Source organism: Amphiura filiformis, chromosome 9 (assembly GCF_039555335.1).
Source record: "Amphiura filiformis chromosome 9, Afil_fr2py, whole genome shotgun sequence".
Classification (NCBI taxonomy): Eukaryota; Metazoa; Echinodermata; class Ophiuroidea; order Amphilepidida; family Amphiuridae; genus Amphiura; species Amphiura filiformis.
In genome coordinates, this window is record NC_092636.1 from 1,820,721 (window position 1) to 1,834,915 (window position 14,195).

The window sequence follows — 14,195 nt, forward strand, 5'->3', positions numbered from 1 at the left end:
CATAAACATGGTAATACATGTGCAGTGGCAAATTCAGTTACCAGTGAATAGACACAATTTAATTAGCAATCATTTTTAGAACTAGCCGAGCGGCTTTGGGGGAAAACAACAACCATATTTTACTGGTGGATGGACTTTTCAAGTAGGGTCAGTTGGTGAGAAATTTTTTTCTGGAGACGGAAAATTATCCTAAAATATCACCGAAAGTTTGAAAATCAGGCAAAAATTTGATGATTTTTGTGCAAACATATCATGTTTTGAATTTTTTTCAAAACATGTCAGTCAAAATCAATCAATTTTGGCCAAAAACCGGCTAATTTTACATGATTTTAATCTTTAATTTTAAAAATATTATGCAATCGCCCAAAATGCAAAATGTGGGTCTGTCGGGCCCGTAAAATGAGTTTTTCTGTGTCGCCTTACAGGTATTTTTTTGTACACCCAAGCAGAAACAGTCAATATTAACCCTAACACCCATAAATACCACGATGATAGCCAAGGCGCATGCATGAATCCCCCAGGTGATGCGATGATGCAATCAGCCTAATGCTTTATGCTCAGGGAATCGCTGGCCACGCAGCACAACCCATGTGGATACCGGCCGGTGATTGTGTGCTTGGCATGCGAGTGGTCTAAGGTTCGAATCCCTGGGGTAACAAGTGACTTCTTTGTTCATCTTCTCTCCTTTTTTGTTCTTTCTTTAACTTCCGATAGCAAAAAGCAGTGTCCGGTGTTAGGGTTAGGAGGGAAAAAAAAACCCAAAGGACATCAAGAAAAAACCCAAAGGACATCAAGAAAAAACCCAAAGGACATCAACTTTTGGTTTATTATTTATTCAGTGAATCACTTACAGATATTGGAACACATCCAATATCTGTGAGTGAATGAACACATTAATGTCTGGTTCATAACCTGCAAAACATTAGTGCATCCTGCAGAAAGATTGATTTCAATCTAAAATCAACATGCCATGCATATGAATTCAGAAAGGTTGATTTCAATTTATTGAAATCAACCGACCATGCATGGGTAGAAATAATCAATTTCTTTGAGAGAATGGAAAAATAAAACATGTCATGCTTGCCTTGGCCTGGAAGAAGTGAAGGGAAAGCTGTTTTTGTATGTATTGGAATGTTGTTTAAATTGACAACAAAGAAAAAAAACCCGTTTTATGGGTGGACCCCGACAGACTTTTCAAATAGGGTCAGCTCAGTCAGTTGAGATTTTTTTTTTTTTGAAGGCTAAAATAAATGTAAAATATCACTATAAGCCTGAAAAATCTGGTAAAAAATTGATTGTTTACAAACATATATGAATTTAAAAAAATTTCAGATAGGGTCAGTCGGTTGAGATTTTTTTGAAGGCTAAAATAACCTTAACATATCACTGAAAGCTTGAAAAATATGGCAAAAATTTGATGATTTTTTGCAAACATTTTGAATTTTTTACAAATATGTTCAGTCAAAATCAACAAATTTTGGCCCCAATAATGGCTGATTTTACATGATTTTAGCAAAATTAAAAAAGAAACAAATTCTCCCAAAATCCGGGTCTGTCAGGCCTGTAAAACAGGTTTTTTTTTCTTTGTCGCCTATATGCATATACTTCATTGTTTTTAAATGATAATGATTAGTGAAACATCATTAAGGAAATGCCCGAGGGGTCTTAATTAAGAGCCGTTTCAGGTATTTTGCCATACAGTAAAATAAAGACAGAGATGTGGGTAAGTGCTTTCTCTTAATTGCATTGAATAAAATAGCAATTATGAATTGCACACAAAAGTGAAACAACCCCATTATTAGAATTTTATTTTCAGATATTAGAATCCTGAATTTGATTGAAACCTTTTGTCAGTTAGCTATTATATATAATTGCATTAACCAAGTTCAAACTGACAGAGTCTTGACAAATGTTATAATCAATTCACTTTTTAAGGGATTTATAATTTCCCAGGGATTTATCACATTCATTTAATTTTGACACCAAACCTTAGACTAACATACCAACATCTTGATATAATATCCAAGTTGTAATCCTGCTACTGAATAAAGTGCAGTTCTTCACATTATCATACCAATCATGATGCGCCTAGTCAGAGATTATGTATAGTGCATATTATGTATTTGCCAACAAATGAGGATACACACATGACATTTCGCATTTAAACCATGGACCTCTCTGCAACGGGGGACTGTTTTTGGTTCTTGAAGGTCTGCAAATAACCACAATTGCATGTATCATGCATTTGCGAGATTTGTCCCCTATCATAAATTAGATATACCATCCACAGTTGCTATACAATTTCATCTTATACATACACATACAAAATGGTAGAAATGTCCTCGGTATGTCGATTCAGACATCTGCATTTGCATATTGCTAAACTTTGTCCACAGTTGGAGGCGAACACCAGTAGGGATTTATTATGTGTATGTTTTCATTGAGTAATGAATGCCCTATCTTTCAAAACACTGATGATCAATGATCCTTTGCATTGACCAACCTTCTCTTGAGATTTCAGACAGTGATTTAGATTTATGTCACTACATAGGCCCCTATAGCTGATCTTCAGTAGACAGCAGTCTGTGACAAGGTACTGTTTTCAAGGGTAATTGTGCAAAATACAGTAGTAACTCTTTAAAATGTGACATTTGGCACGTCATGAAAAATAAAGGTAAGTATACTATCTACTTTTTTCACAAATTTCTCGTATATTGATAGTGCCTTTAGGGCAAGTCAAGGATTTTGTTTCTTATGTTTTCGAAGTTCTTAAGTTCCGATTCAGCTTTAGGACTTACATATTTTCCATATTGGAGGAAAATGACTTATATGCAAAACACAAACATCCACTCTGCAAAAGGATGACACAAAACACAATTTTTCCAATGATCTGATATACAGCATTATCAGTATAACGCCCTTTATTCATTCATCCTATCGGCCATGGATAGTATTATTTTACAAAGATATATATCCATATATAATTTCAATTTGAGTTCAAGAAATACATGATATAATGAGTGCCATGAACTATATAATACCCATGTCTTTATGACATTTTTAAGAGTAATGCTACATTGTACTTACAGAGAGAAATAGTTAAATTTAAACCACATTTATCATGTTTATTTATCTAAAGATTTCAGAATATTAAAAAATCATGATGCCAAATCATGGCATCAATTATGACAATTTAAAATGGACATAAGATAAGTTAATTTTTGATTAAAGAGCTCACCTGATAACTTGTTAATTTTTGTTGTGTATTGAGTTGTGATTATTTGGACAATCAAGGCACTTGCCAGTTTGATAAGTGCGGATGTAAATGAGACAGAAGTGCAAATTAATTGTGTAATGTAACCCATCTCTCTTTTTAAACCATTGCATTGGGGACCAACCTCATCAGTACATAATATGCTGTCAGGTGGGTTTCACCACACCTGGACATCACTCCATCCTGCACTTCACTCTTTGTGCTGAATATTATTTGCGACAAACTTCATCAAGATCTAATGATCATTCAATCTTTTATCTACCAAAACAGGCTATTCCAGTTGAAATACATACGCCCCCTACTGAAGACATGACTTTAATAATCTCCCACTCTGTATTTCAAATGGGGTTGCCAGAATGGGTGACTCCATCTGCAATCTACACCCCCTGGGCTGAGTGGAAGATTAAGGTCACATAAGGGGTGTATGAATTTCAACTGGAATAGTCAAATCCATGAAGTGTAATAAAAAGACACACAAAGTTGACTTTTACAAGTCATATGGCAACCTCATGAATAAAACATTTTCATGAATGTCACCTGGCAACCTCATACCTCATGAATAAAACATTTTCATAAATATCACCTGGCAACCTCATGAATAAAACATTTTTTGATGTCACCTGGCAAGTGCCAACCTCATGAATAATACATCTCATTGCTGTTCATCACTGCCTAGTTGTCATCAATTTACTCCTAATAAAACATAATTTCTTATTTTGTCTTGTCACCAAGTGCAAAAAACATGACATCATGTACAGAGCATCACTCAATAAACATATTTATGTGTTCATATAATCTGTTAAAGGGTATTTCAGTATTACAAAATTAACTGTTAATTAATTGTGACTCATCACATCGAAACACTGCAGTTGTTGTGACAAATAGAGTTCAAATTCCTTATCATTTTCTTTATTTTTAATACCAATTTTCTCCATTATCTTTAAATGTGGTCTTCTGACAATTGCCATGTTTTGATGTGATGGGTCACAATTATGTTACTTACAAGCATTATGTTTTGAGGTAAACTCTTGTGTCATTATATTAAACATGTACATGTTGTTATGATGTGCAGTTCTTTTTTTCCCCAGCCCATTTCTCTCTTTCTTGTTGGACATGTCACAATATCTCAGACTTTCTACAAAGTAGGTGTCAATTAAATGCAGCAATATTTTTTTATATAAAAGACAATGAACTCATAATATACCACACAGAGATTATACCCAAAGATTACCGACTCATAATTGCCCTGTATGTAATGCTATGATAATCCACCATTTTGGATTGACGCTCATGGAGGACAAATTGTGCGCCAGTCTTTCATTAGCAAAAGCTTGAAATAGAATAATTGGCATCTTGCAAATGTTTGCACATGTAGCGCTTCGTCCACATTTTTTGCTATTACACATACAACACAACCAACACACCTTGAATCACAGTGCATGATGAAATAATCCAGTGGGTGGCAGAGTTGGTACTCTTTAGTTTTATCTCCATGGGTTGCACACACTATAAGCTGCTCCAAGTGGCATACTTTACAGAATTTTACATCAATCAAAATATGAAAATACATCTCCCTTAATTACTACGCAAATAGGCAACAATACAAGAAGTGAAGTGTCATTACGTACACAAAGGCAACATGTTTAATTCTGAACACCTATGTACATCACCATACTCCTTAAAAACCCATATGCAGTAATCATTACAAGCATGCCATTATTTATCAAATTGAGCAAAGGGTTATCTGTTTTTACAGGAAGCTTGCATGATGACGTTTACAGTTTACAATACACAATTTTTTTGAAACAATTCAAAGAGTAAACAATTCACCAAAGATTTGTTGCTTCATTTTACTTTTGACAATAGTGTAATTATGAGTACTACTGCCTTTCTTACAAAGCCTCTGATTGGTTAATTATTATGATCTGAGTGACCAATCAAAATAGAGCTTTTAGATCTCTTAGCAATTTTAACCTTGAACCCTTTCAGTCCCACAGACTATTCTATTTCTTACCCATCTCCAATTGGCTCAAATATACGATAGTGTCAAAATGAGTGCCCATGGGGTTACATAGTATAAGGAAGTAGTTAAAAAAAAACTTGGCCTCGTGCTCGCTAAGTTCGCAAGGGCACAGACTGCGCCTAATATTCATTGGGTAAAAATTGACTGGCATTACTTAATAGTGGCAGACTAATTTAATTTTCTCACAGAAGATACACTTTTGCCACAGCAACAACTCTGTATAACAATATCCCTATACATACCCTGTTTTTGATCACCTAAAAGCTTTATGACTGGCCTACATTTTCAGCAATGTTTCAGTGAGCAATTTGTGCCAAAGTGTAGTCTATGGTAAGAAAAGCATGTATCGGACACCCCAGGTTGTTTGAAAGGTTCATTAACCCATAGGTATTTCTATGATTAACCATAACACTCCCAGGTACTACAACAAAATACTACACCATATGTGACCGTCCAGGTTGAAACGCTCATAAAGTCGGCCCCTGGTCAAATTTGTTTTCTTCCATGTTTAGAAAATATATATCATAAGCTTTACAATGATATATCATTTGACTTCAAACGATATCCAGAAGCAGAGTTATAACTTGTTAAACTTTGCTCCTTCAGTGAAAGGGTACATTATTTTGGCACTACATTATTTCTTTTTTCCACATTGCTGGTATAGCCTCTTCAACAATAGGATTAAAGATTGGTGTTTGACTGGACTAAAATGAGAAACATGTCGGACAAATATTAGGGACATATGAATACAACCTCTATGCATATTTTGCACTGTTATACAATTTGCCGACTTTACGAGTGGTTTGAGATGGATGGTCACATATATGCACTGCGCATGCATGCGTCCATCCATCCATCCCACATGAGATGCTGATGCAATCACCTCAAGTGATATATACGCACAACGGTTTCATTGACCAGGCCAGCGAAACACCTGTGGCTACATTTCGCTGATCTAATGCTTGGCACAAGAGAAGTCTCGGGTGCGAAACAACTTCTTTGTTTCACCAAAAAGCAGTGGGAGGTGTTAGAGTTTTAAAAAATCCACAGTCATACCCACTTATGATCAGCACCCAGGGGATCAAGACAGCTTCACAATATTAACAAGTACTTCCTCACACTGAAAGACACTACTTGCTGGGGAAAACTTCCATCACAGAGTTATATACCCTGGATTTTGAAAGTGAAGGTCAATTGATGTCCAGGTTGATGACTGACCTTGACAATGACAGCAGACCACCTAGATGATGTCCAGGTTGATGACTGACCTTGACAATGACAGCAGACCACCTTGCTGACGCCAACTTGTCTCAACTCTTGAGTGAATATTTAAACATTTATATTCCATGGGGGGAGTCAGTAAGCGGGCAGTCATTGTCAAGTCATGTTCAAACTTTAATGTTTCGATTTTTGTGCCAAACATGAGGCCATAAATGTTCAAACTTGATGTGCCAATACATGAGGTCAAGTACACAGTTGTAAAGCTTACTGGTCTAGGGAATACTTGAATTAGGCAGATTGTACCTGGATAAACCTGTTGAAGCATTATTGCAAGGCTTAGTTATGAACTATTGGGTGGCTTGTGTCTGCATATGGAGGACTTGCTAGAAGCAACAAAGTCCTAGGGGACCTATAATTACTAATCATGAACATGGGTATTATGATTTCACCAGGGAAGTGAATCTCACTCCAGGGAAATGAATGTTACTTCCCTGATTTAACATATGCCAGTATGGTTTCAAGTGCAACATAGCTGATTTGTGTTGATTATATGGATATGTCGGTACTTTATACCGTCCGGCTGATAAACCACCTTTGTAGACTTTATGTATACACTTTGTACGACTAGTTCAGCACACAATTCTATACTGCAACCAATAATTACATCCGCCTACCAAACTCAAGGTCAAACACATTTTCCTGTGTCTTTTCCTAGTGATGTCCATTTCCCAGCACCATTCCCACCAAAACGTCATATTTGACACAAAAACCTGTTGCACCATTATTATGAGATATTAAGGTCATCTTTATCAATGTTACTTAACAACCTTAATTTACCATACCTAATTAACTTATGCACAAAATTCAAGTTCTTATGTGCTTTTATTTTATCCTTCATTTAAAATGTTTGTTTGTTTGTTTGTTTACCCAGGTTGGATTTTGTTTGATCAGATTCCCTTTTAACAGCATATGCCACTTACATGACTCATCATATGCCATTTACATGGCTCATCAACACCAAATGATTGTTCCAAAAATGCAAATGTAAATTGGGATGAATTTTAGGGTGTTCTAATTATCACTGATTAGCCCTTTAATAATATCATGATGATTTTCTTTACATGTGTGACAGTCTATAATTAAGATCATTAGTAGTATGTAATCGGTGCATCTTCAGCCTTATTAATAATGCATCTCACACTGGTCAGGGATACTGACCGAATACCGAGCGGATCTTGAGTGGCAGAATATTTTCATTAGACAGACTCACACTACAGGAATAGATCAATTACACTGAAACATGCTCAGAGTGAGCACATTTCTTAATTATCTTATTTCTTAATTAAAATTAAAGCTGAGAAAAAAGTCTTTTCGTCAAAAAATCAATTTTTTATCTTAAGAAAATTCAAGTTACTCAGTGAAATTGAGGAGAATATTATCATTGTCCATGAAAAAGTGTTTTTTTCTTACAACTTAAAGGAGTATTTTGTGATCCTAGCCATCTTCTTTTTATGACGTTTCTCAGTAGATATCCACAAAAAAGCTTATTCCCAAAATTTCAGTTGATTCTGATTTTGCGTTTTGAGTTATGCATGATTATGTGCATTGCACTGCTTCATAGACAATGTGTTGTAATTTCATTCTGGTATACCAGAACAAAATTCAAATTTCACGATATCTTTGCTAAACGAATTAATCTGTAAGAAATATTTTGTACATATTATGTAGCAAGAGGTTTCCAGTGATATAAAAATCTCAATTTTTTTGAGAAAAGTGGGGGGATGATGCTGTGGATCACGAAATGCCCTTTTAAACCAAAATATTACATTATTTAAACTGGCCATAGTTCAAAATAAGGTTTACATGTCAGGTGATTTAAATATTGAAAATCTCGTGTAACTTACAATACTGGACATATATATAACTTCACATTTTTGGCTTGTACAAGAATTAGTTATTGTATTTTTCAACACTTTCATACAATAATTTTTACAGGTATGCGTAAGACAGCTCTCTTTAAAGTGAAACAGATTACCACATACAAAAGCTTAATCTTAAAATAGCATAAAAAAGCAGCAGCTCCTCAACTCCAGAAAATGCTCTACGCAGAATTCATCACTATCTTTTTAGATTATGTATATGTACATTACATATCAAACATTATACTTTGACTATATTTATAAATACGTATTTATAAATATGCATGTGACCACCTCTGTGCTGCCATTACAGGAAGTCTGGAAGTGATGATATCTATCTAAAAAGGTTTCTATCCTTTTCTGCATAGTGGTCAATATACATACATGTGTATTTATAAATATAGTCAAAGCTAGCTGTCAAATGAATTTATTTTGGCTTTAGTCAACAAAAAATAATTTTTGCCAACTGGAGCTCTGGCCTTATTTCATAACTTGTGTCCCATTAAGAGGGTTCAATAGAATTCACTTTTTCTGTAGATCCCATAGCCTTAGCAGGTAGACCTGAGATGTCGTCATTTGACATCACAGCGATAAGGACATCGTTTAGTGATCATATTTACTCCACATTTGAAAGCTGCAAAGTGCTCAGTAACGATGTTGATGTGATGACATCAGAGGTCTACCCACAAAGGCTTATGGGATTTAATGAAAGGTGAATCCAGTAAGAGGGTAAAACAAGAATATTATATCGAGGGTTTAGGACCAGAAGGCCCTACCTGCAATAGCTGCCAGGTGTCATATTTTTAGAATTTTTAGATGTATACAATTACAATATAGAATGCAGAAATTAGTCAAAATGTCTATAAGGCAGCTATTGCTGATAGAACCTTCTGGGTCTTATCCTTCGATTATAATGCAGCTTCTAACCATGTTAGTTAGGTCAAAATCCATTGTCTCTGTATGTGAGACGGCATTACAGTTATGCCCCCTTTACACGCAAGTGTATTATGCTGCGATTCTGAGAACGGTGCACATAACCTACAACATGCTATGACATCACTTCCAATCTCCCCACACTCAGATTTTGAACTATTAAGCCTAATAATGCACCTGATCCTCCTGCCCTGGATCACCGGTCCACATAAGTATTTAATCAATTCATTAAATTTTTACAACAGATCAGCCCATTTTCTTATTCTTACAAGATACACATCGTTATCAGGCTACTATATAATATCTCAGCATTCCTATATCTAACGATCGTATGTGCAAGTATGAGTACGGTATATTCTACTTTACTTCAAGGCACCCATTAATTGAAATTGTTTTCACCATTCCAACATTACAATTTGTCATTGGTATTAAAATAGATTTATTCTCCCAATTTACAATGAACAATATCAAACAAATGGTCTTATCTCACATATTTACAAAAAAAGAACAACATTTTTGTCACAAAAATACCACTTGTGATGATGATTTAAAACAATTGAGTTATCGTCAACACTTGTGCTCATGGAGCACAAAAACACGGTGCAATTGTAGTAGCAGAAGTAACAATATATGGTGTCAAATATATTAGCCATTAGTGCTCAAGGAGCATAAAGTGTGACGATAACTCAATTTTGCAATTTAAAACATTCTTCTACAAGTACATAGTGATTTATATATAGATTTTTTTTATAATCTTATTTGTAATATTTCATGCTTACAAATTAGACAAAACAATACTTACAAAACAATTCTTACCAAACAAAATAATTACTTTTTTTTAAACATCTCATTTTTTAATACATGTCATATATATTTTTTTATATACAGAGAGTACTATTACATGGGTCAAGGTACGGAAATACGGAATCTCAACTATGTACATAATTGTTTTTTGAGGAAAAGTGGCAATTTCTGAAGCATTTTTTACAGAAATAGTAAGCATACATGATGAGGTTCATATTTACATTGTGGTAAAGGGACTCAAGCTACAATAGTTGCCCATGTGTCACATACCTCATATATGAAGCTGTTATTGAACCAACAGTTGACTAGATCCAGAGTTAAACAATTGAGATTTAATTTTCAAAAGTCAAATTTGCTGTGCACATTATTCAAATATCAATAATATCCCTATGTCTATATTCCAATAACAATAAAAATCTTTTTTTTTTAATTTCAGGCTCCAAATAAAACAACAAAATAATTACAAAATACAAGATAAACAACAACAAAATAATGAGCAACACCCACGACCGACCATTCTGTAGCTTATTTTCACAAGTTACATGTAATAGTTTCATGCTTCCGTGGTGATAAAAAAAACACACAGAATAGCGAGCCCATAGCGAGTAATACATAAGTATAACAAAATTATGTGGAATTCCTGGGGTAGGGATTTGTAATGTAGAATCTCAGCTGCGTATATCTGATGGGGCATAAATGTATTATTCATACCTGAATATGCACATTAATAATTATAACAAGAAAGAACAAAAACTATATTGATAAAACAATATTTCAGATGTATATTTCTTGTAATTTGAACACAGCAAAATCAGTTGTACACGTTTCATCTTCAGTTTCCTATTCAATTTCAATTCACTATCTTTTTCGATCAATTTCAATTCTATTTTTTGATTTAATTATGAATTCTAGTTTTTGATGCAAATTCACTGAATAGAAGAGGTCCAGAGCGGATAGTGCCTGAGTTGAAGGTTCCCCAATACACAACATGATCTATATTTCATTGATAAGAGCCAACTTGCCTGTCATTACATAATGTACACAATATCTGGATATTGTTTGACAGTTTGGCACACAGCCCCTTGTGTGTACATGGTTAATGTTCATGTCCATCTGTGGTTCAATTAAATTCTTAAATTTCAGTCATGAGAATGATCATCCATGTATAAACCTGAAATGTTTGAAAAAAGCATGTTAAATTAGGCTAAAAAGGCCAAAAACGGGCCGAAATTAAAAGAAAGTGCAGAAAATTGGACCAAAAACCAACCTGAATTCAGGTTTAAACCTGAAAATTCTCATGCCTGACATTGAACCAAATTGGATGATTAACACAAGTGATACACTCACTCATGGGAAGGGGGATGGGGCATGAAATGTTAACTGTTAAAAAATGTTGACCCCCCTTGTTCAATAAATGAAAAACTGAGGGTTTGTCCTTTAGGTACAGTGATTTGTGATGTTAATTACAATCTTATTGGTGCTTTGTTTTAACAATAGTTGGTTACATAAAGATAAAACATAGTAACATAAACAGCTGCATTATACAATATCATTAAATCATTGTAAAGCACATAATTTGTCAAATTCTTCCATTGTCAAGTGAATAAAAATAAAAATAAACGATGGTTGGTATTTACTATTTATACAGTGCCATTCACATGTATCAAAGCGCTTTACATTTATTCCTCTGTCATTAGAATATATCAACTACCATATACAATATCTAAGGCACACTCATATGTGGCGCTCAATATTCATAACAGCTCCCTATTTCACCCCTGGGTTTGGGGCCATATTAGGTTGTTTTCCATGGGTTGTTTTCAGTCCACTCATTTACAGGGAATGTTTAGCACAAGCACAACCATTCTCTTTACAAAAATACAAAATTCTCATTTTTGCTGATTTTCTGCTTTAGTGAATCACCAATAGTGCTCTGGGTTTAAGGGTTCCCCAAGGTACACAGCATGATGAGTATATATATTCTGTTGATGTTCTGTTCTTGGGTGACATTGCACATTATCTGGATATTGTACATGGATTTTAGCCTCTTCACTTGCAGGGTATGTTGGCACAAAAATGCATAACACTTTACGTTTTTTCTTTTAGATTTAGTGAATCACTGATGGGGCACTTGGTTACACTGTAAGTGTGTACACCCCACACTTTGCAGCATTTACAAGAGTGTGTGTCCCAGGAAACCCAAAATATAACCCAAATTATGTGACCTGGTCTGTCAAAATCGGACGGAACTGGGCACCTACATGCATGTTACATGTAACTTGTTATTAGAGTTTCTGCCTGCTTCAAGCAAAAGCATAAAGCACATGTCCTGCCCCCCCCATTCACACACACATCATGGCATGAATGGGTGTGAAAAGTATAAAAAAAACAGGTCCTATTTGTCGGACTATCCAAAGGTCTCTACAATGTATACATACATACACTATGTGCAAAAAGGTCTTATATGCAAAGGTCTAAAGTTAAAGTAAAAGGTCTCTTTATAAAAGGGGAAACATAGTTCAATAACATAAAATTTGGAATTGAACCACATTCAAACATAGTTCAATATTAACATTCAGTCACCATGAATCAATAATCTGTATAATCTCAGATCAGACATTACAACTCTGTATTGCTATTGATTTCTTTTACAATCCAGACAATATCCCTGTGAAGATGTTAGAAATATCTTCCAAAGTTGGAATATGAATTTTAAATGGAATTAACACATGAAGCAGCTCTATCTGAATTTCATACAACCTCTGAGAATCTTCCACGTTGGAGGATGAGTTGCAAAGAGTTGGGTAATGTGCTAATTTCGTTTGAAATTCATACCCCTCTGGAAGATATTTCCAAAAGTGTACAGGGGTAGTGTGGATTTTCAATAGAATAGCCAATTGGACATAATTAACACCCCTTCCTTAAAGAGGAAGCCCCACCAGAGCAGTTCTTCTGGGGTGAACCAAACCTTCCTGGTTATCAAATTAATCAGTGACAAGGCTATTAGCTGAATTTGACAGGTGCTAATTGATGCAATAACATTAAACATCAATTAGCACCTGTCAATTTCAGAGATAACCTTGTCACTGATTAATTTGATAACCAGGCAGGTTTGGTTCACCCAGAAGAACTGCTCTGGTGGGGCTTCCTCTTTAGGTAGCATCCCTAAGAACTTCACTTTACCTTTTTGAAAATGCATAATTAAATCACAAAAGTTTTCATCAACTGCAAAATTGATTCCACATATATAATTTTTTATATTGAATTGCAGCATTGTTTTCTATGTTAAATATTGAGTTGGAGGATTATAATAAGCGCTTGCTTAAAATGACTTCCTTAAGCCCCTAGGGTGCTAATTAGATCAAACACAACATGAGTTTCATTCCCAAGATACCCAAAGATCATTCATTCCATCATAGTTGCATGGTTAAAGAACTGTTTCCATCAATCATGATTAGAAGAGCATGTCAGTTCCAGATTGGTGGCATTGAAAAGGAGCAGCGTTCTAGCATGATAAATCCTTAGTTTACACATCATAAAAATATAGGGATTTCATGTATGTGATCCTCTGTGATGAAGATGCATCACTTGTCAAGCAAAAATTTAGTTTGACAATTTCAGAGCTTATTTCACTGAAAATCCATCACATGCTGTTCCAGAGATATGGTCATTTTGCATTGGGACCACTCAAGATTCACAGTGTACATGTGTGTGACCACTGACCAGAGACTTTCAAAACATACACAAAACAAGATTTGTCCTTTTGAGGGAAATATATTACCCCAGAAATTGAGTGCTGTTTTGCAAGAAATATGACAGGATTGTACCAGAAAGATAACTCTTGGATTTTATCTGAAAGGTATCACCCTTACAGTTAAACTAAACCCTTATTGTACATTTTAGTATTTATAACTTTCTTGACAATTGTTTTTTGACCCCCCTGACTGGGATTTGTGCGATTCTTGTTCGTTCTCTGAAAAGGACCCTTAATTTGTGTTTTTCTGGTCATGTATGTGTACGC